This window comes from Staurois parvus, unplaced genomic scaffold (assembly GCF_062004578.1).
Source record: "Staurois parvus isolate SC_StPar_1 unplaced genomic scaffold, SC_StPar_1.0 ptg000684l, whole genome shotgun sequence".
Classification (NCBI taxonomy): domain Eukaryota; kingdom Metazoa; phylum Chordata; class Amphibia; order Anura; family Ranidae; genus Staurois; species Staurois parvus.
The window spans coordinates 2,799,954-2,822,080 of NW_028318480.1; the positions used below are offsets into that span (position 1 = coordinate 2,799,954).

Below are 22,127 nucleotides of genomic sequence, written 5' to 3' on the forward strand. Positions count from 1 at the left end.
TGACACTGACAGTGGAGGAGTCCCTGCTGTCACAATACAATGGCAAAGCAGGGAGGATTCCATGGAAGAATCCATGTATGGGGGGGGGGATGAACTCTATCTATGGAGGGGCACAGTTAGGTTGGACATACATGGATTAAGTACGGCAAGTGAGCCTTATTGCCCTAGGAGAGGAATTAAGGCTCATTCACATCTTTGCCAATCATGTGCGTTCCATTGCACATTAATATGTATTGTGTTAAGGCAGCCTATTAATTTTTAACCACTTCCCGACCAGCCGTTGTATATAAACGGCCGGACGGTGGCACTGCAGGGTCGGTTGGCCGTTTATAAACGGCCTCCCGCACCCTGCTTGTGCGCGCTCCCCGGGAGCGCACAGCACCGCAATCTGGTGCCCGCTGTGTCCTCCGGACACAGTGAAACACCGATGATCGGACGGGACCTCTCTACGAGGTCCCGATCATGTGATCACTGATTGGCCAATCAGTGATCACATGCAAAGTAGTAAGCAAGATGTCACTTGTGACATCATTGCTTTCTACATGTGAAATCTGTGAATGATCACAGAGGTCACATAGTACAAGGCTATTCACAACAGCCTTATACCATGTGACAAGCTGTGACCAATCACAGCTCACTCGGTAGTTCTCAATGGCTGCAAGAATGCAGACAGAGAGAAAGAGAAATGATTGCTTTTACACTCATATAGGATGTAAAAGCAATCACTATAAAAAAAAAAAAAATCTTCATCACCCCCCAAAAGTAGTACAGTGTCACCATGGTGACACTACTGCTAGGGTGACAGTATGTAAAAAAAAAAAATAATATAAAACAAATGTTTAAAAATTATAATTTTTTGGTTATAAACTAATTTGGCTTTTTTTTTTTTTATTTTTACTAAAAAGATAATGGAATACATTTTGGCCAAGATTTATGATGAAATATTATTTATTTGTAAAATTTTATAAGAAAAACACTTTTTTTTTTTTTAACATTTTTAGGACATTTTCATTTACTTAGCAAAAAAAAATAAAAATCCCAGCGGTGAATAAATACCACCAAAATAAAGTATTATCTGTCTCAAAAAAATGGTAAAAAATTCACATGGATATAGTGTTGCATGATCGCGCAATTGTCATTCAAAGTGTGATAGCGCTGAAAGCTGAAAATTGCCCTGGTCAGGAAGGGGGTAAAAGTGTCCGAACTGGAAGTGGTTAAATAGGCTACCAATGCACAAGAATGTGTGTGGGGGGGGAGTGCAGCATTTTTTCCCTGATGTTGTTCATGGTATTGCATTGTGGTGTGTGCTGTAGTGCATGTGTGTGTGTCAGAGCGATGTTGCCTTGGGCAACTTTAGGGTGCCATTTAAAAAAAATAGCACCACTACATGTAATGTGTGTAATGATCTAGCCAGTAAGTCTGTTTGTTTTTCACAAGCTCAAGCACTCCAGCAGATTCTATCAGTTTGCAAGGATGGGACAAAGCATGCAAGGGTGCTTACAATGATCAGCTTTTTATTTATTCATGTAAAACCTTTATCTCAAAAACAAAAAAATCCTGCTGTAACTGATAGTGTGAGCTGGAGTTTGGCTTCAATTTGTTAGTGTATCTAAATCTGTTAGTACATCTAACACTTCTCACCCCCAAAGCTGTCATTGCTCCTGTGCTTCTTCATCCAGAGTGGTGTCTCAATAATACAGGAGTGTTGTTGGCCAGATCACCAGGTGAAAACGGGGGGGAGCCAAAGAAACATGATGCAGCCATCACATTGGTAGGCTGCAGTATAATAAACATTTTTGATTTTGGGTTTAATAGTAATTGTAGCCCCTATATTTCTATAATGACAGGTGTACTTTAATTTGGTTGCAGTAGATTAGGGGAGAAAAGGTTTTAAACTGAGGGGCAGACAATCTTATGCCATGTTTCCAAATGATACAAAAGTATCAGAACCTTTGTACCAAAATTTTGTAAAAAGGTCCAATCCAGCAGGTGTCAGGGCCCATTTACATTTTTGCATTGTGGTAAAGGTGTTGTGCTGCCATTTATTTTTGGTGGCACCCCAACGCAATACGGCAAGTCTCCTGCACTGTAGTGTGCCACAACAAAGAAGAGTGCGTTGTGTTACAAAAAAAGTTGTGTTTTGGAATGGTCTGCCCTAGTGCAACTCACATTACGGTGTGACATAACAAATGTTAATACATTGCAAAGAAGTAAATGGGCACTCAAGGTATTGGCAGATGGTTGTGTTTTTTTTTTTTTGTTTTTTTTTTAAGATCTGCAGGTAAGATCTTTGTAGCTACATTCCCAGGCCACTACCTTGCCTAGAAAACGGGTTCTATATTCTCTTGAATCAAATTTTATATTGGGGAGTAATGTAGAGGTATGGAAAATGCCCCAAAGTGGATGAAAATGAAATTGGAATCTGTGGCTGGCATAAAGATTTCACAGCAGCATAACCAGAAGATGGAAGATACTGGCACCTCTGTAATGTGCAATAGTGAAAAAAATACCACTAGATGGAGCCAAAACACACTTGGCAAACCAAAATAATAAAAACTAACTATGTACCACAATGTATCTAGTTGTGGAAGTGAAACCATACTAAACCAAATACATAGTATAGTGCCAAAAGGAACTGTAAGGGCTCGTTCACACTTGAAGCAGAAGTATTGAGCTGACAGTGTTGTTTTCAGGGAGCTGTATATGGCAAAGGGCAGCATGGATGCAAGTGTAATAACACATTACACATACTTTCCTTTCCACCAGATAATTCATAGATATCTTGCTTCTAAATATATATATATATATATAAAACCTTTTAGTGCCCCTTATCCTTCATCATTCCCCACTCGGCAAAAGTTAAATGGCTATTTAGCCTAGGGGGTAGAGGAGTAAGCTATACATGCCTTTATTCTGGCAGATCTGGTGCTCTCGTCTCATCTTCAAAGCTTCAAAATAGAGGTGGATCCTTGTCATCCTTGCATACAACACGGGGGTGCTGGTCCAGCATTGTATGTGTTGACGTGAAAAAGCTTGCACTCAGCGAAGGGAAGTGGGAGACATGGACCAGTCGAAAAGCATTGTGTATGCCTGCCAGTGCGAGGAGTAGGGTAGGTATTACAGCCATTTCCTTGCAGTCTGGGGAGCCCCACTACAGGGGTTTTTTTTTTTTCTGCTGCCCTGAGTGGAGCTTTACAATCAAATGGATCCAAAATCTTTCTGGGTATAAGACACTGTAAAAACAAAACATGCCCAATGCACAGTGACCCTGTGCATGAAAAAGTCACTGTCACTTTACCATAGGGGCAATTTGTTCTCGACGACATTAGTAGTTCACCAAAAGATATCATGGATACTTATTACTTATATTGTGAATATGTGTTAAGCACCTTTTGACAGATGATTGTGTCACTAGACCTTTAATATATGAGGGGAGTTCAAGTGAAACCGGAACTTTCAATTTTACAGGTATAAAAAGGGATACTAGTGTCCTATTACTGATAGGTGGAGCACATGTTGCGGGCCAGTCCAGAGAACATTAATCAAGATGGCAGACAAGAGTGTTAGTGTGTGTGTGGAACAACGTGATGTGGTTTCTTGTGAACGAAGGCGTAAACTCCATGGATATCTACAAAAGACTTCAAGCACAGTATGGTGATGAGACACTCAGCTGCAGTAAGACATATGATACAAAGAGAGGGCGCACTGGCCTAGTGCATTACCTTAAATAACATGTATTGAAAAAGATGATAGGTAATATACTCACAAAAGATGAAAATGTAAAAGCTCATCATAAAGAACAGCACTGTCCAGTCCACATAATGTGGCTATCCACATAGGAACAATGGACCTCCAATAGGCTAACACGTTTCGTGGACTTGCCTCTTCCTCAGAGCCAAGGAAGAGTCAATTCTTCGAAACACTGTGCTCATTGGAACCTTCAATGCTGCAGAAATGTTTCTGTACCCTTCCCCAGATCTGTGCCTTGATACAATCCTGTCTCAGAGGTCTTTGGAGAATTCCTTGGACTTCGTGGCTTGGTTTGTGCTCTGACATGCACTGTTAACTGTGGGACCGTAAATAGACAGGTTTATGCCTTTCCTAATCATGTCCAATCAACTGAATTTCCCATGGGTGGACTCCAATCAAATTGTGGAAACATGATGATCAGTGGGAACAGGATGCACCAGAGCTCAATTTTGAGTATCATGGCAAAGGCTATGAATACTTATGTACATGTGTTTGTTTTTTATTTTTAATAAATTGCAAAGATTTCAAAATGAACTTCTTTCATGTTGTCATTATAGGGTATTGTTTGTAGAATGTTGAGGGGAAAAATGAATTGAATCCATTTTGGAATAAGGCTGTGATATAACAGAATGTGACAAAAGTTAAGCACTGTGATTACTTTCTGGATGCACTATAAACACAAAAGCCCAAGGTTGATTTGAATGCCCCTCATATATGACTTATCAGATCTAACTGTAGTGCTTAGAAAATAAGAAGTACAAGAGGAAATGGTAATTTAATGATTAAATGTTGTACATAAAATGTATGAGCAATACATCACATTAAATGTGTAGAATACAGACACAATTGTATTTTTATCTGTAAATATTCTCTGATTAGTGTTTCTTCTCACATTTTTCCTTTTTCTCTTTCTTTTCTTTTTTCTCCTTGCTGTCCTTAGGCTTCTTCTCCTTATGCAGTTTCTTTTCCTTTTTCTTATGCTCGTGGCCTTCTCCGTGGTGCTGCCAGTACAGAACCTCAGAGTTAGTTCCTACAGTTTATTAAAGTAGTGGAGTAATGTAAGTATGCATACAGTTTTGTAGCCGTAGGGGAGATTCTCACTTCTTGTGTAGCAGAGACTGGCAGCCAGCAAGAGGCCAACAAAGGCAGCCTCCATATTTCTCTCGATACAGGTTTCCTTTAACAGTGAACTTGGAAGTATGATCTTTACTGCATACTTAAAGTGGAACTAAAGGCACAGATACTTACCTTAATTCCAAGGGCCTGCAAGGTCCCTCACTGGTGCCAGCATCTTCTCCCCAGGATCTTCCTGGCACCAGTCTTCATCTGTTTTGATTGGGCAGTGCAGGGTGACATAACTCCTACACATGTTCCAACATGCAGTCATCCTAGCACAAGCTGCTCAATGTAGATTATGCAGAGGATTGCGAATAGGCAGGTAAGTGTACTTTATTGCAGAAAGGACATTGCTTGTCTCTTCTGCAGTAAAAAGTCTGCCTGTTTACAGTTTGGTATTTTTTACATTTAGTTCTTATTTGTTCCAGCTTGGACCGATCTAACTATGCATACAATATTTGATACCTGAGGGGCCGCTGGGGAAGCTGACAATCACAGTTGGTGCTACTACAGTGTTAACCTCAAACTTCTGAGCCCTGCTCGAGTGGTCTCCTCTACACACTGACGTCAGGGGGATCTCTCCTTTGGCACTAGCACCAGGTATAGTATTTAGTATTTTGTTTTCAATTAATACAAGCCATTCTCTGATTGGACAAGGTGGAGAGGAGTGGCTGTGATGTCACAATCTTCACCTCTACCAATCAGAAAATGCCATGTACTCACTGAAAAAAGTAGATGTTCTGTGAATGGTGGCAATGCCAAGGGAGTGACACCTGTGGTCAGTGTGAAGTAGAATTGGATTTAGGATTTCTCTTAAACACAGTCTCATCATGCATTGCCTTGGCATGGTTTCAGAACTCTGTGCCAGGGCAGCACATGTTGGGTAGATGACATCACAATGTCCATTGTCTGTAAGGCTTAGATCACATTTGAGGTTGGGGGTGGTTCAGCTGTGATTTTTAAAAGATCCCAACTACTCCCCCTAAGCTGCAGATGTAGCCATACAGGGGTATGCACATGCCACGGCAAAAATGGTGCCTCTGTTGTATTCAGCAGGCCTTAGCACTTGGCAAATACAACCCACTCAAGTGAATAGGGCAGTGCCGTGGCCACATATAATATATGAAGTTGCGGTGCAGTAGTGTGGGCTTGTAGGGGTTTAAACAGGTGACATAATGCCTCCTCACTGCCTTTGAAACACCCTCTGAAAATGATCCACCGCTGATCGCTCTTCAGAGGGCTCCCATGTGTGAACAAAGTCTTACTCTGAAAATAAAATTGTTAAATATTGATGGATTTTCCATTTCCCATATATTTCTTATATTTCCTAAAGACCTGGTGTTAGAATTTCAGATTTCAAGGGCAATTTTCATCCTTAGTAATGTCAAACATTATACAGATGAAACGGAGGAATAGCTGGATAGGAACTGTGTAGAGAAATTTCTTTAACAGTGATGAAGGATCTTTCCTCTGTGGTCATTGTCCAGAGCAATGAATTATATCTGAAGTGAATTATATCTAAATTGATCCCTCAGTTTAATTCCCCTAAATGCATTCCTTGTGCATCAAAATGTAAGCAGGGGAGTCTAATAAAGTCCTACCAACTTATTTCTGGAAGTAGTTTCTTTATAGTTCACTTTTCTGAACATGTCACACCCGTATTTAGGGTGGAACACGTAACATGTTCAGAATCATCCACCTCTCTCCCCGACTCTAGATTCCACTAAAAATAGTGCAGCCATGTGGTGCATCATTCATTCACAGTTTTCCTTGTGGTTCTCAATGAACTGCGAGGGCGCTGGTGAGTGGACAACTACCTTTAGAGTCTGCAGGAGCCTGACAGTACGCCCGCTATCTGCTGATTGTGGGTGCAATGCTTTACAGGCTCTTTAAAAAAAATAATAAATGCAAAAAAAGTGCATATATATAAAATGTTTTTTTTTTTTTAAAGGTGAACTTTGCCTTTAAGAACTATCTGTACCTAATTCAGGCAAGTATTTGTGGCATGAGTGTCTGTAACATTATCAACACATGCGGCAAATTCAGGTAGTTCTTACTGCTGCCACTTTATGAACCTATCTGTTTTTTTTTTAATTTGCCTTCCTCTGGATCAACTGTTGGTATAGGATTATAACTTTTTTTTTAATGGTTGAACTGGATGGACGTTTGTCTTTTTTCAGCCAGACTAACTATGTAACTATGAATTACTGTCAGTTTGCAGATTAGAAAATTGATGATGAATAAGGCCAGCTCTGAGCTGTCATATAGAGGTATGCCAGTAGTCAGAGTGGGCCATGTCTATGCTGGGAAGTTGTCATGTATGTGAGACCCTCTCACATAGTACTGTACCTCCATCGCCATTTATCTGTTCACCAGGAGATTCCCTGGCTGAAAGCTAAATGTAAACAAAGGGGCTAGGAATACAGGTGATGTCATTGCCCAAATATGGCAATGCCCATATTTGGGAAATTACCTGTTCTTGGGTGGACAATGCCTGATGGCGAACTGAAAGACTAATTTACTTTTGACTGACAGCACACAACAGTGAGCCAATTTTGAAGTCACTATTGGACTGAATAGTGGCTATTAATCTGCCCCTGCCATGTGCTGTCAATCAAAAGTAAATTGGACCTGATGGAGTCTCTAGTTCCCCAGCAGGCTCTGTCCACTCTTAGTATAAAAGTCTTCAGCCATGCACCCATCAGTGTGATGGACATAGAGATTTGGAAGGGAGAGAGCACATTGAGGAAGGAGTGTCCAGTATGTGAACACCAACACCTTCAGTGCTGCAACCCGATGGAAATCTGAACGTTGTCTTTTATAAGTTCCCCAGAAAGAGTTCAAATTGTTTTCTTTCTAAAGCAGACACAGCCTCTAAAGAAAAGCATGTCCCCTGTCTGTAGAGTGAGACCTTTGCTTTGTGTGGGAAAGCAGTGGTCCCATTGCATAGGTTAAACACATCTCCTACTGAGTCTGATCTATAGCTCTGTAGTCATCAAAGCTCAGACTCAGACAGTGCTGATTGAAGAGATCTGGCTCTAATTCAACAGGAAGTGTGTTGGACCTCTACAGGGAGACCTCTGCTTCCACACAGAGAGAAAGGGTCATTCTCTGCAGCATGCTGACGGGCTTTTCTACTCAAGTTAGGTCTGCTTTCTAAAGAAAACAAGGACTTTACTCGCGTTTTGTGTTGATGCACCTGAGAATGTGTTTAGCTGCTTTAAAGGGGAACTAAAGTGACAAAATAAAAAATTGTGAGCAGGCAGGCCTGTTTGCCATCTTGTTTAGAATGTAAACTTTGCTGACTTTGTGCAGCTCAGTATCAGGGCGGACTAACCATTTGGAAACTCGGGCACTGCCCCAGGGCCCAGCGTCAGTAGGGGGCCCCATGAGATGCCCCTGGTACCTTTTTCATAGGCTTTTTTGAGTTTGGGCAAGGACAGAGGGGCCCCATGAGTTGTCAGTCCATCCCTGCTCAGCATACATTCTCAGGATGACTTTGAGCTAGGATCACCACTGGACCGAGTTATGAAATAAATTTAAGTAAAAAAAATTATTTTCACAAAAAATGTTTCATTAACCACCAGTCTCAAGTTACGTTCACACTAGCTTTGTCAGCAGGCGTCAGACAGGCATTTGGGAGGTGTTTTTAATGCTTCTCAAAGGCCTATGAAAATTCTGCACATGGCAGCACACAGTACTGTTCACACTGAAGCGTTAGCGTCGTGGCAAAACTGATGCCTCATGTCGAGTCAGGAAGAGTTGAAGCCTCTAATTCAAGTCTATGGTGCCGCTCCTCAAACACCTGGCAGGCGAGGCAGTTGCGAGGCGGTTGCAGAGCGTTTATACCATTTAACTTCATTATAGGCATTTGTGGTGCGGTTTTAATGCTTGGCAAAATGGCTATCAAATGCCTCAAAACCGTGCATAGGGTGTTTGGGGAGCATTAAAAATGCTTCTAAAATGCCTGTCTAACACCTGTCAAACGCTATAGGGGCATTTGGCAAGAGTTAGAACTAAAGTCAAGTGTGAACGAGCCCTTACAGCACCATTTATAAACTGCAGCTGGTAGACAGGGATTTTAAACAGCAGCCAAGAATGTGTTTACGTTTTTAGAACAGGTAATGAGCTTTTGGGTGGAAGTTGACCGAGTGCTTGTAAAACCGCCCAATCACTTTCACTTGAGTTTGATAAATGTGCACTAAAATCATGTGGCATAAAAAATTGCAACTACCGCCATTTTATTCTCCAGAGTCTGTTTTATAAAATACTGCATATAATGTTAGGGGGGGTTAACTAATCTTCAGGCCTTAAATGTGCATTTTAACATGTAAAAACAAGGAAAAAATGGTTCTGGAAGCATGTTGGTTAATAACTCAAAAAATGTTCTTACTGAGGATGCCTAGCTATTACCCTTTTATATTTCCTCCAGAGGAATTAATATACTAAATGCTTCTACTCTCTTCAAAACTGCATCATTTTCCTTCATTGGCTTCTGTAGCTCTGGATTTAGCTCATCCCAACTACAAACATTCCACTTCCGGAGGTTCCACATATTTTCCTGGCTGCAAACCAGGGTACTACATACCATTTTTAGAAGGTAAATATATATATTTATCTTTCAGGGTTTATACAAGGCATGCATAATAAGGCGGCTTTACAGTCCTTTCTAAGGATCACACACTAAACTATTAGCTGTAAAAATTGTTTTTCAAAAAATGTTTATATTCCAGCTGACACTTTTCTAATTAAAAAAAAAAGAAAACATTTGAATGGTTGGTAAGGTTCTCTTCTCCAACATCATCAGTTCCAAAGCAAAAACAAATAGAGTGCCGAGTAGTGGTAACATTAAGGCCATACGCTTGACACTTACCTTTCCTTCACATTCACTATCACTTGAGCTGCAACTAGAATCACTGGAGCTGGAATGTTTATGCTCCCCCTATAATGATACAAAAATGAATTAAAATATGTTTCATGTGTCAGTCCAGCAAAATCTCTGGAGAAGAGGGAAGTGGTCACAGATAGAAATAAAAGCCTGCTTGAAGTTGGAAGAGCTGTCTGCCCATACCTCCCGTAAATAAATAAAGACTTTTTTTTTGCAGTATTTAAGTCTTTTTTTATGGTCTTCTTGGAGGTTTCCCTGCATGTCCTGTTCTGGTGATCGGTCATATATTGTCTCCAGGACAGGAAGCGAAGAATAATGTCTATGAGGAGAGCAATGAAACTTGACAGAATGTTTAAAGTGGTAATAAAGCGGAATTAAAGTGGTTGTAAATTATTATTATTTATTATTATTATTATACAGGATTTATATAGCACCAGCAGTTTGCGCAGCACTTTATATAATGAAGGAAGACATTACAATTACAATACAATTTGGTACAAGAGGAAACAGAGGGCTCAAGGTTTTTTACCTTCATGCATAGAATGCATGAAGGTAAAACCCTTCTGTGTGCAGAAGCCTAATTCTTACCTGAGCCGCTTTTTGATCCAGTGATGTGTACGAGAGCAGCAGCTCTCCAGGGACTCTTCCTTCTCATTGGCTAGGACATCTGCGGGAGCCATTGGCTCCCGCCACTGTCAATCAAAGCCAGTGAGCCAATGAGAGAGCAGGGGCAAGGCTGAGCCATGCTAGTTTGTGAGTGGATACTCAGGGCAGCAACTCAGGTTCCCCCATAGCAAGCTGCCTGCTCTGGGGGCACTCGGCAGGAGGGAGGGGCCAGGACTGCCAGCAGGGGACCTGAGAAGAGGAGGATCAGGGCAGCTCTGTGCAAAACCATTGCACAGAGCAGGTACAGTAAGTATGATATGATTATTTTTCATTTAGCTTAAAGTGATATTAAAGGCAGATGTTTTTATTTTTTTTTAATAACAAAAGCCTCTGACAGGTAGAATGGTATGATTTTTATGACAGAAGATACCCTATCAGTCTCTTCTATCATAAACTCTTCTCCCTGCCTGTGCTAATATCCGGTGCATACTAGTACATTATGGCATAAAGCTCCTGTGGGCCACTTTTTATTATATTTTTTTATGTGAAAGTTTAATTCTACTTTTCAGTGCAATTTTGTTTAAGCTATTACACTAATACAGGGGTAGGCAACCTGCGGCTCTCTAGCTGTTGTGGAACTACATTTCCCATGAGGCATTGCAACATTACAAAACAGACAGTTACAGCTATGACTTGCAGAGGCATGATGGAACTTGTAGTCCTGCAACAGCTGGAGAGCCGCAGGTTGCCTACCCCTGCACTAATAGAACCCTTCTAAACACTGCCTTGTACATGATTAGCTCAGTCTGTACAAACACTTGCCGAGCTATCTGCACACCACCTCCGACTCAAGGTCTCAGAGCGCCGCTTTCTCAAACTTTCAGGTAGGGGTGGGGAGCCTGCGCTCTGAGTATCTCACATACGCTGTCCAGCATGGAGGAGAAAAGAGGGGGGAGCAGGGGAGTGGGTTCCAACTATCCTCCCCCCTCTCATGGGAATCTACAAGGGGACTGAACCAACTTCAATCTGGATGTAGTGGCCTGTGCTTAGAGGGACCATCTGATATAGATGAAAAGGAAAACTTGACAGGAGAAAAGAGCAGAGCTCCCATTAACTTATTTCAGCAGCATATGAAAACCAGAAAATTAAATGATCCTTAAATATCACTTTAACCTTTCCTTACTGTGCCTGAATCTAATGCTGGCCATACACTGGTTGAAAAATCGTTCAAACTTGTTTTCCAATAACAAACACTCAGCTGCGAAAGCCAACGATTTTGCCATCATGTATCAAATGGATTTTGAACGATAAATCTCATTCAATGGACATAAAAGAGTCAGTTTTTTATTTGTTTTGTCACATATGACAGTACAAACCATTTGATATTTAACTTGGATCCTGTCTAAATTGGCCCTAGTATGTGTATGTATGAATGTACGTTAGGGACTGTAGATTGTACACCCCTTGAGGGTTAGGGACTGATGTGAATGTAAAATATATATGTAAAGCACTGTGTAAATTGATGGTGCTATACAAGTACCTGAAATAAATAGCTAAGAGGCAAGAAATACATTAACCTTTTAATTTATGGTCCGTTTGACAGAAGTTTCCCAACCTTTTCCTTTGATTTTGTGTCTCAAAAAAAGTTAAAAAATTATTTTCTATTTGTGCCCATTAACTGGAACGAAAAACAAATGAACTGTCCAAATGATGGATTTTCAGACAATTTTTCACCTAGTGTATGAGCATCATAAAAACAATGTTTTGGCTGGACATATACTTTTTAAAGGTGTCCCTCTTTCGTTTCCCAGAAAGCTGCCAGGTGCATGAAAATAAAAATCCTTTTTTAGTTTAGAAATACTGAACAGAGGCTGCACTATTTCATATGTGTGTACCCGCTATTTCCCATTGAGCTTATGCTTTAACATCTCTCCAGGTGAAATGATAAAAAAAATGAACCCGCTGAGTTTTCTTTAGCTATGGTTGTCATTGTGAAGGCCAGGTGTTATGGCGGTGCACAAAATTGTACCTTGTGTCCTTTACAGTGTCCTTCTCCATGATGACCATGTGCATGGCCATGGGCATCTTTTTTTAACTCTTCATGCTTCTTTTTGTCTGAAAAAGAATATGAAATAATTCATGTACTATATTAGATGCAATGAGCAACACACAAACTTTCCTTTCCTGCAGTTAATTGAAATTACAGCTCTGGGTCACCGTGTATGGGTCCTTCCACACTCAATTGTACACAGCTAGCTAAAATATGAAATTATATGTTATTTGTATATGTACAGTTCACAAAACACCTTTTCTCAGTAGTATGTTTATTGTGTACATGATCCTAAATGCCAGTAAGCTGAAATCAGGTTTGAAGTCAGAGTGCCTCCTAAATGCCTCCTAAAAGATGAACTACGGGGCATTTCCTGAAAAATGTTTTGGCTGGTGCCTCATTACCATGTAAGCATTGTCCTATACCCTAAACATGAATGTAATCCTCTACATATGACAGTTATGTATCATTACCGGGACCGGTATATATGCCTATTATATGTACTATTTCACTTGCAGATAAGACGCATGATTAGGCATTTATTTAATCATTTTCATTAACATGCAACTTGGTTTGTAGGCAGCAGATGCAATGCTATTCTCCTCTACACAATTTCCCAGGTTGACTTTTATGCTTTTCTGTAAATAACCTGTCTTGAGAAGCTCAGATTACACAAACAGCTGAGGATGGACAAACCCAACTACCTTCCTATTTTGTATAGTCAGGTAGTAAGCAGACAGTTCTGAGCAGGGCTTTTTTTTCTCAGAGAATAGGTGCAGGAACTCCCCTCTTCTCATTCACCCTTTGTCTCCACCCCCTACCCACCTCAGAGCACTGTCCCTTGGTTCCACCCCCTACCACCTCAGAGCACTGTCCCTTGGTTCCACCCCCTACCACCTCAGAGCACTGTCCCTTGGTTCCACCCCCTACCCACCTCAGAGCACTGTCCCTTGGTTCCACCCCCTACCCACCTCAGAGCACTGTCCCTTGGTTCCACCCCCTACCCACTTCCAAGCACTGTCCCTTGGTTCTACCCCCTACCCACTTCCAAGCACTGTCCCTTGGTTCTACCCCCTACCCACTTCAGAGCACTGTCCTTTGGTTCCACCCCTACCCACTTCAGAGCACTGTCCCTTGGTTCCAACCCCTACCCACTTCCGAGCACTGTCCCTTGGTTCTACCCCCTAATCACTTCCGAGCGCTGTCCCTTGGTTCCACCCCCTACCCACCTCCCAGTACCACCCCTTTTAGAAAATAGCCAAATATAATTTTATATGGAATTTGTTATTGATAAGAAAAGCAGTAAAATGGTTTCCTGCAGCCAGAAACAATAGTCCCCCCCCCCCCAGCAACAATGGACCCCCGCAACAAAATGCCACCCCAGCAACCATAGATCTCCAATCAGCAAGCAACAATAGACCCCTTCGTCAACAGTAGATCCGTTCCAGCAACAATTGACCTCCCAGCAAATATAGACCTCCCAAGCAACAAGAGACCACCATGAAAAAATCGATCCCCTCCAGTGACAATAGATCCTCCAGCATCAATAGACCTTCCAATACACTCCAGCACCCCTTGTGATTACATACATTTAATGCTGGAGGTGCCAGAACTGCGTTCCCCCGCATTCCGGCTGAAAAGAAGCCCTGGTTCCAAGCTCTTTCTTTAGAGAGCCCAGATCAATCTGCAAAATCTGTAAGCAGATTGAAATGCTGGGTAAAGTAAAATAGCGACTGGTCCAGGTTAGGGAAGGGTTAATGTAGTTCCTGCAATGTGTGGGCTTTGCCTCTTTTCCCCATGCTGTAAATAAAAGGGGGAAGGGCTTTGCGCACAGGAGCTGCTGAAGAAGTCACAGACAAGCCACAGAATGTAATCTCCAGTGACTACACAGAGAGCTCTAGCCCTGGGCCTGGGGTTTCTGCTGTTCTGGATACCCGCCGTCCTGTGTGTACTGCTCCTGATCTGCTCCTGAAGATCCTTGCTTCAGAGTATCCCAAGATGCCACCAGCCATGGAACATACCACCTCCTCTGGACTTTGCCACCAGTAATGGACTCTCTCTGCTGAAGGGTCTGGGACAATCATTAGTCAGTCAGGGTTAGGAGAAATGGACCATTTTCACTTAAATCATGTTTGCTATAGGTGATCAGTAATTAAATAGTATAACTATAGCTTGAATATGTTTTGGTCAATATCTGAAAAAATCTAAAATTGCACCTGTGTCCAAATATATATGGACCTAACTGTATATATTGTACATTCACATCAGTCCCTAACCCTCAAGGAGTGTACAACCAAAGGTCTCTAGCTCACATTCATACATATCCATACTATGGCCAATTTAGACAGGATCTAATTAAACTACCAACATGTCTTTGGAGTTTGGGAGGAAACCAGAGTACCTGGAGGAAACCCACGCAGGCACAGGGAGAACATGCAAACTCCAGACAGCGTATTAAAGAACCTGGGCCTTTAATAGTACTAGAGATGTATAAAGAATCTAGTGTCAAGTGTATGCTAAAGAAGAACAAGGTTGTTGCCATCAGTAACTCAGTAATATCTAAGACACTAGGCAACCAGTTGAGGTGTGGTACCTAGGTGAGGTGTAGTGTCCTCTGGTAGAGAGGGAGTCACTATTTGGGTTCCCTCACCAGCAGTCCATCTCCCATAGCACCCGGGAACAGACCAGCATTACGGATGTCCTCAGCCTAACTGTATGGTACAGGCAGAATTAACACAGGACACGCATGTGATATGCACTATGTGTCTGGCAGGATCCCATTCTGTTACGGGAAGCGAGGTAACAAAGGTACACTGGCTAGTGGAAGTGGTGCGGCTCTGCCTGTCACACCAAAAATAACACATAATAGTCACTGTATGTAGAGCTATGGGACAGCACTGTACTAGAAACTCAGCTTCATTCTACATGCTGTGTATGCTCATCTCTAAGGCCGTAATGTTAGACCGTGCACATGACAGCAGTTCCCACCTAGTCCTAGGCATTGATGAGCATGCCTCTGGCAAAGTTAGCCCTAGTGCACAGGCCTATTAGGCCCTGCCTACAAAATGGCATAGTCGGAGTATCCATCCCAAACCAAATCACCTTCATGCTAGATGTACAAATTTTATCAGTAAAATAAAGAATTTAAAGTGGAATTCAAGGATAGAAATATCTAAGCTTAAAACAACTCCCACTACCCTTCTAAGGCCTATATTAACTACCCTGTAGAAGGAAGATGCTTATATTTACCTATTCTCAGGGCGCTCTGGTCCGGTCACATGATTGACTCTCAGCAACCAGCTTCAGGGGAGTGGAGTGACAGCTTACAACAGATGGAGTAAAAGAAGCCTATGGGTGAATTCACCACACAGGCATTCCATCCCTTGTTGGCGCTCTCTCCCCTCCCCAGAAGCCAATTGCTGGGAAGATCATATGACTGGACCCGAGCACCTTGAGGATAGGTAAGAATATGCATCTTCCTTGTATAGGGTAGTTAATAGAGATGTCAGAATGGGGTGGGAGCAGTTTTAAGCTTAGTTAGTTCTAGCCTTAAATTCCACTTTAAATAAGCAATGAAACATTTTACCATAGGTTAGTCCCTAATTGTGTAAAACTAAAATAGAAATGTAAATAGAATTGATCAGTAAAATCCCACCAATATGTTCTCTGTATACCAATATAGTATACATATTATAATATAGTTTCAGTCAAAGTGACTAGTTCAGTAAAGTAAGTGGTGCATAGATGAAAAGAATTCTTTTATTCAGACTGATGGACTGCAGAGTTCACATTTTCTTTTCTCCATTTTGAATATATGCCAATGATGGAGATCTTTTCATGCTGTAATAGTTGTTTCCTACATAGCCCCACTATTACAGTATGCATGGATGTTTCATATACATTAGTCATTCTCCAACACTTTCTTGTCAGTATGATGCATAATGTCACAGTTGACTTATCAATATCAAGGCTTCTAGAATATTGTAATTAACATATTAATATTCTTACAAATGTAGAAATAATCTTCCTTTGGCCACACCCTGCTGTCATTTATTTCTATACTTGACTAAATGTTATCGCTGTCCCTAAGGCACGCCTTGATGTAATGTTCTTCCAAGGGCAGAGTACTGGGCCAGGGACAATCTCAGGAAATTAGGTTTTGAGTCTGTATATTTTGTCTGCTGCAGGCCAAATGTACATGGAATTGTTATTTGATTGACCATTTAGTTTGATTGTTAAACTACTGAGATAGCATAAACCACCATGCAATACATCACCAATGGTAAATTCGGCTGTGTTTATCCAATCTCTTTCAAACACAAATGTCAATCAGAAGCCAGCAGCCAACATTATGCCCCCCCCCCCCCCCTTTTTTTTTATTTATAATTGATCGAAATAATGCTGAAACAATTTTATAAACTTCTCAAAACTGAATGTAATCAATGTCAGTCATTATTATAATTTAAAGTGGAAGTAAACCCACTTTTGTATCTTTTACCTACAGGTATGCTTATAATAAAGCTAACCTGTAGGTAAAATGAATATCTTCTAAATGTGCACAGTTTAGGAGATATTCGCTCTGTTTGACAGGCGACGCATGCACTCTGATGGAATGGCATACCCGTGCCTTTCCTTCAGAGCACTGTGCTGTGGTCCGAGACTCCCGCGCACATGCGCGGGAGTGACGTCATTGTGCCTCGGCCAGTCAGACAGCTCGCGAACCCCGAAGGAAGACTGGGTGAAGATGGAAGCCTCTGCAGCTGTGACAGTGCACCGCTGGAGGGTTTCGTTTTACGGTAAGTCCTTCAAAATGAGCTAGTATGTGATGCATACTAGCACATTATGACATTATCTTGTAGGGAAGTTTTTAATATTTTTTTCAAGTTGCAGTTTACTACCACTTTAAGGCCAAGTTCACACTGGATTTCAAAGCCAGTGCGTTTTTAATGCTCCTCAAATGCCTATGCAAATGATACTATGGGCAGCACACAGTTTTGTTCACATTATCAAAACATCAAGCGTTAGCATCACATTGCTTCAAAATCGAAGCCTCACATCGAGTCAGGAGGAGTTTGAAGCCTTTCAATGCCTCCCATTCAAGTCTATGGTGACGCTCCTCAAACGCCCTGGCAGACATTTGTGGTGCAGTTGTGGAGCATTAATAACATTACAGTTTATTTAGTTTGTGGTGTGGTTTTAACACTTGCCAAATGCTTATAAAATGCTGCAAAACTGCACATAGGGCGTTTGGGGAGTATTTTTAACGCATGTAAAAAGCCAGTCTAAAGCTCATTAATGCCCGTCTAATGCCCATACTAAAGCTCATTAACGCCTGTCTAATGCCCATACTAAAGCTCATTAATGCCTGTCTAACGCCCATACTAAAGCTCATTAACGCCTGTCTAAAATACTAAACCTATAGGAGCATTTGGTAAGAGCAGAAATTTAGTTAAGTGTGAACAAGCTCTAAGAATATGTTCACCTTTTGTAACAGGTTAGATGTTACACTCATATTCAGGGTGTAACATGTAACATTTTACAGATGCACTGGCCTCCTTCCTCTGTTTTGACAATTAGCAGGGGATCTTCTCACCCCGCTGGCTGTCGCAATCTGAAAAAAATGCAGGGCTCCGGCCACCCAGCCTCATCATTCATTCACAATATTCTGTGAAAGGGAAAACTACCTTTGCAGCTGTCGGCTTGTAATTCTCAATGAACTGCCAGAGCGCTATTAAGCTCTCTAGGTAGTTCATTGAGCTTCCCGTCATTGTGTAACTGCCTTCCCGTATTGGAGGTACAGGCAGAAGGATACACAGTCTGCAAGACCGTGGCATTACACCCATGATCTGCTGATCTTGGGGACAATGCTTCTCAGGCTACTAACAAAATAATAATAAATGCATATTTCTTTACCTGCAAAAAATGTGCATTTATTTATTTTTAAAGGTTCACTTATATTTTAAAAGGTGTAATGGTTATTCCATTGAACAATCTGATTAATATGAGTCAGCATAACAAAGATTGTGGGAAAGAATGTTCTTACAAAATGTCTCTTGAAGGTCTCAGACAAAAAAATCTATGTAGTTGGATTTTTTTTCCTCACTGGACTAATGACCTTCTGAAATTTTTATTTAATTATTATAGCATCAAGCAGTCCTTAAGTTAAAGTGCATCCAAACTTAAAAGGAAAAAATAATATATTGTAGCCTATAAACCCTGTATAAAAGATGTATATATTTACAGGGTTTTTTTTTTCTGGTCTGATCCCGTGATTCAGGAGTTCTGGCTTCCCTGTGTAGGGGAGCGCTTGGCAACAGCTGTGAATTACTGGGGCCATGATTTCACCAATTGGCTCCCATGGCCCGACCCCATTGTCAGTGCACCCTCCTCTTCCCTGCAGCAGCTGCTCACTGGCATGGGGGAGCTAGGGCTGCTTGATCATGTGATCGGACCAGATTAAAAATAGATAAATACACAAATCTTTTTCATACAGGGTATGCAAAAACGGTAGGAAGAGGGGAAAGGGAACATTTTTAAGCATAATTAGCATTCATTTTATCTTCCACTTTAAGAATTAGCAAGCTGCATTACAGTTTTGTTTTTGGATTTAGATATGCTATATGAGTCCATGCCTCTGCCTTGCAAAGAATTCACCAGCAGCAAAAATCTCCTGCACATAAGTGTAATAGCCTGGCATAGGTATAGACAATACTCCACATTACAGGGGTAATTACTCAAAGCCTTGTCGCTCTTTAGGATTGCGAAGTGTTCTTGAGAAACAATAAAAATGAACAAAAGAGGGCTCTCCAGCCTAGTGCATTATTTCACAAAATTTAATAAAAAAACAACATAAATTCTACTCACAAGCACAGAGTCAAAATCATTTAGTTTGGCTCTGATGAAGAAGGAGGTTCCTTCAAAATGTGTTAGCCAGGTGAGGTCCCCCTATATTCTGGAGATTGTCAAGTCTAGGACTACTGAGCTACAGACGAGTGGCTCAATAAGTGATTTTAACTGATGTGTTTGTGAGTAGAATTTATATAGTTTTTTTCATTAAATTTTGTGGGATAATGCACTAGGCTGATGTGCTCTCTTTTATTTATTTTTACAGTTACCAAGTATCCACCTTGGGCTGTGATGGAGATTCAGATATGACGGAGAAATAGTTACTGGCCATATCATGGAAACCTGGTCCAGCAAACAAGCATTTCAGGGCTCCTACACTCCTGGTGGGAGCAGCAAACCAGAACAGAGGACCTAAGGGCATTATGATGTGGCATTGTTTAGGCTTTTAGTACATGATCCCTAATAAAAAGGGAAGTAGGCCAATCTGAACTGTGAGCCTCAAAAAGAGATAACAAAGGTTAGGCTTTTGGGTTGTAATGGAAAGGTTGGTGTAGAGCGTGTTTACAGCCTAAGCCATGAACAATTAATGATCCCCTGGGCCAAGCATCACTGCAATTAATTCTATGCAACATGACTCAGCAGTCAGAGTTGACATGGTGACCTATGTTGGAAGAGAAGTTTATTTTCCATATCTGTAACATACTCCACACCCCATGCACTTTAAAGGAAACTGTAATGGTTAAGTGTCAATTTTATTTTATTGTACATTTTTAAATTAATGGTTTTGATTTTTTTTTTACAAACATCTCTAAATGAAATTTGTATTTTACAAATTAATATTTGGTAACATGTGCCCTCAGAGATATAAGGCATTTTTCTCACTCACTTCAAGAACACAAAATAGGAATATGCAATATTTCATATGCATCAGACTTAAAAAAAAAAAAAAAAAAAAAGCGAAAAGGACAGAGAAATTGTTGTTTCACTAACATTTTACAAGGATAGACTTGCCAGTTTAATGTCACTGTTACACTCATTGTTAGACTCATTATCAGGTCACTACTATTATATCTAAGAAGGACTGGCCGGTTGCCATGTCTCTGTCACTAGTACAGACATAACAAAATAATACTAGTGCTAAAAGTAACATTAAAGTACAATAATACAACTACCTATATTGACAAGGGGCATTACTGTTGGGCAAGAATTGGCTTAAGGCAAATATGTAAGTTTACTGCCTTATTGCATAATAAAAAAATATGTTGATTATATTGATATTAATCACATACAATCTAATCAGAATTGAAGCCATACGAAAACGTTTCCTACCTTTTGAATCCATGTTATCTAGGTCTGCTGGCTGGAGTTGCGATGAGAATCAAGGTGTATTTCTAGCTCTGGGTTAAGTCTTATGATGAGGCAAAGCAGCTGCCAGGGAGACTATGTACTAGGTGTGTCTGGTCTCTGAACCTTTATGTTTGACAGCTGGAGGGAGGTGTGATGTGCAGAATACACTCCCTGTGTCTGAGCCACATCCATTTTGGCTACAAATATCCAGTTACAAAACCAGTATTGTCCGGAGAAGTCCCGAACAGTCAAATTTTTCTTGCTTGACGGAAAGTGATATGATCTGGCACTCTTTCTTATTTGGACATCACAAGTCATGAGCTGACATGTGACAGATCTTCCAAAACAATATGACTTCTTCAGGCTAAAGTTGCCCACACACAGCCTTATGTTCACTAACCATGTGACTGACCCAAGCATCACATGAAAGGGTTAACGTGCACACAGATTTAACCTCATAGGAGCATCACAAGCATTTTGTAACATCTGTGCAATTCCTAAATGATCACTGCTTTTAAAGAGAACCAATCATGACTCAGTTTATACAAGAATCTGAATGTTCAGTCTTAAAGTAGAGTCATTGTGCAGTCTTACTCATGAAAGATTTATATTTCTGCCTTATTTAGCTGTATTTACTCTTTCTGAGTTTAACTTTAGCTTTATTCAAGCGATCAGAGGTCTCGAGACTGACAACTGATGCCCTGTCAACCTCCGGACCTGCACACTGCGCACTCAAGAGCTGGAAAACAGGATCTGTAGGGCTTTAGGTGACCACTGACACTTCACGTAAAGTGTTAGCACCAGACAAGATAAGTTAAATTAAATAAGAGGGGATAAAGAATGAATTTTTCATGAATAGGACTCAACTATAATCATTGAATAAAAAACATTTAGATTTTTACATAAGCACAAAACCTGACCTCTTAAAAGAGTATTAAACCTAAAAGCAAACATTTATTATATTGTAGCTTACCAATTCTTAGATGTAATGGTTGTATTAGTTTCCTAGACTTTTGTTCTTGTATTTTCATCTACTGATTTATCCAGCAAATCTGCTGTTTTTGGATGATATAATTAATTTACCACTGACAGGGGTGATTCAAATTATCAGCTTTTATTTATCAATGTAAAACCTTTATCCCAAAAGGGAAAAAAAACTTTGCTGTAACTGATTATAAAGTGTGAGCCGGAGTTTGGCTTCAATTTATTATTGTATTCAAATCTGTTAGTAAATTTAATAGCCCGGTCCTCCACCCCCCTTCCCAGACTGACAGTGCTGCTGTCTGCTGTGTCCTGTGCTCATTACTCCAGTGTTGTGTCTCACTAATACGGAAGATGTGTCACTGGCCAGATAACCAGGTGAAAACAGAGGAAAAAACCCATAGAAAGGAAAACTGATGCAGCCATCACATCTAATGATTGATAAACGGCAATGTCCGCAAACTCAGTGCCCCCTGGGGAAGACGCTCTCAGGGGTGTCACTAGTAACACTTGGGTGTGGGACCCCACGGTGTGAAGATGACA

The 22,127-nt window shown here is 40.8% G+C and overlaps 1 long non-coding RNA gene across 1 annotated transcript; it reads right to left on the reverse strand.

The window, feature by feature from the left end:
- Positions 1-4,506: 4,506 nt before the first annotated feature.
- On the reverse strand, positions 4,507-20,773 carry LOC149447505 (uncharacterized). The gene is made up of 4 exons (XR_016305874.1): positions 20,586-20,773; positions 12,390-12,475; positions 9,740-9,808; positions 4,507-4,751 (listed from the first exon to the last, which is right to left on the reverse strand). It is a non-coding gene; the product is annotated as an uncharacterized LOC149447505 (long non-coding RNA).
- Between the last annotated feature and the right edge of the window lie 1,354 nt (positions 20,774-22,127).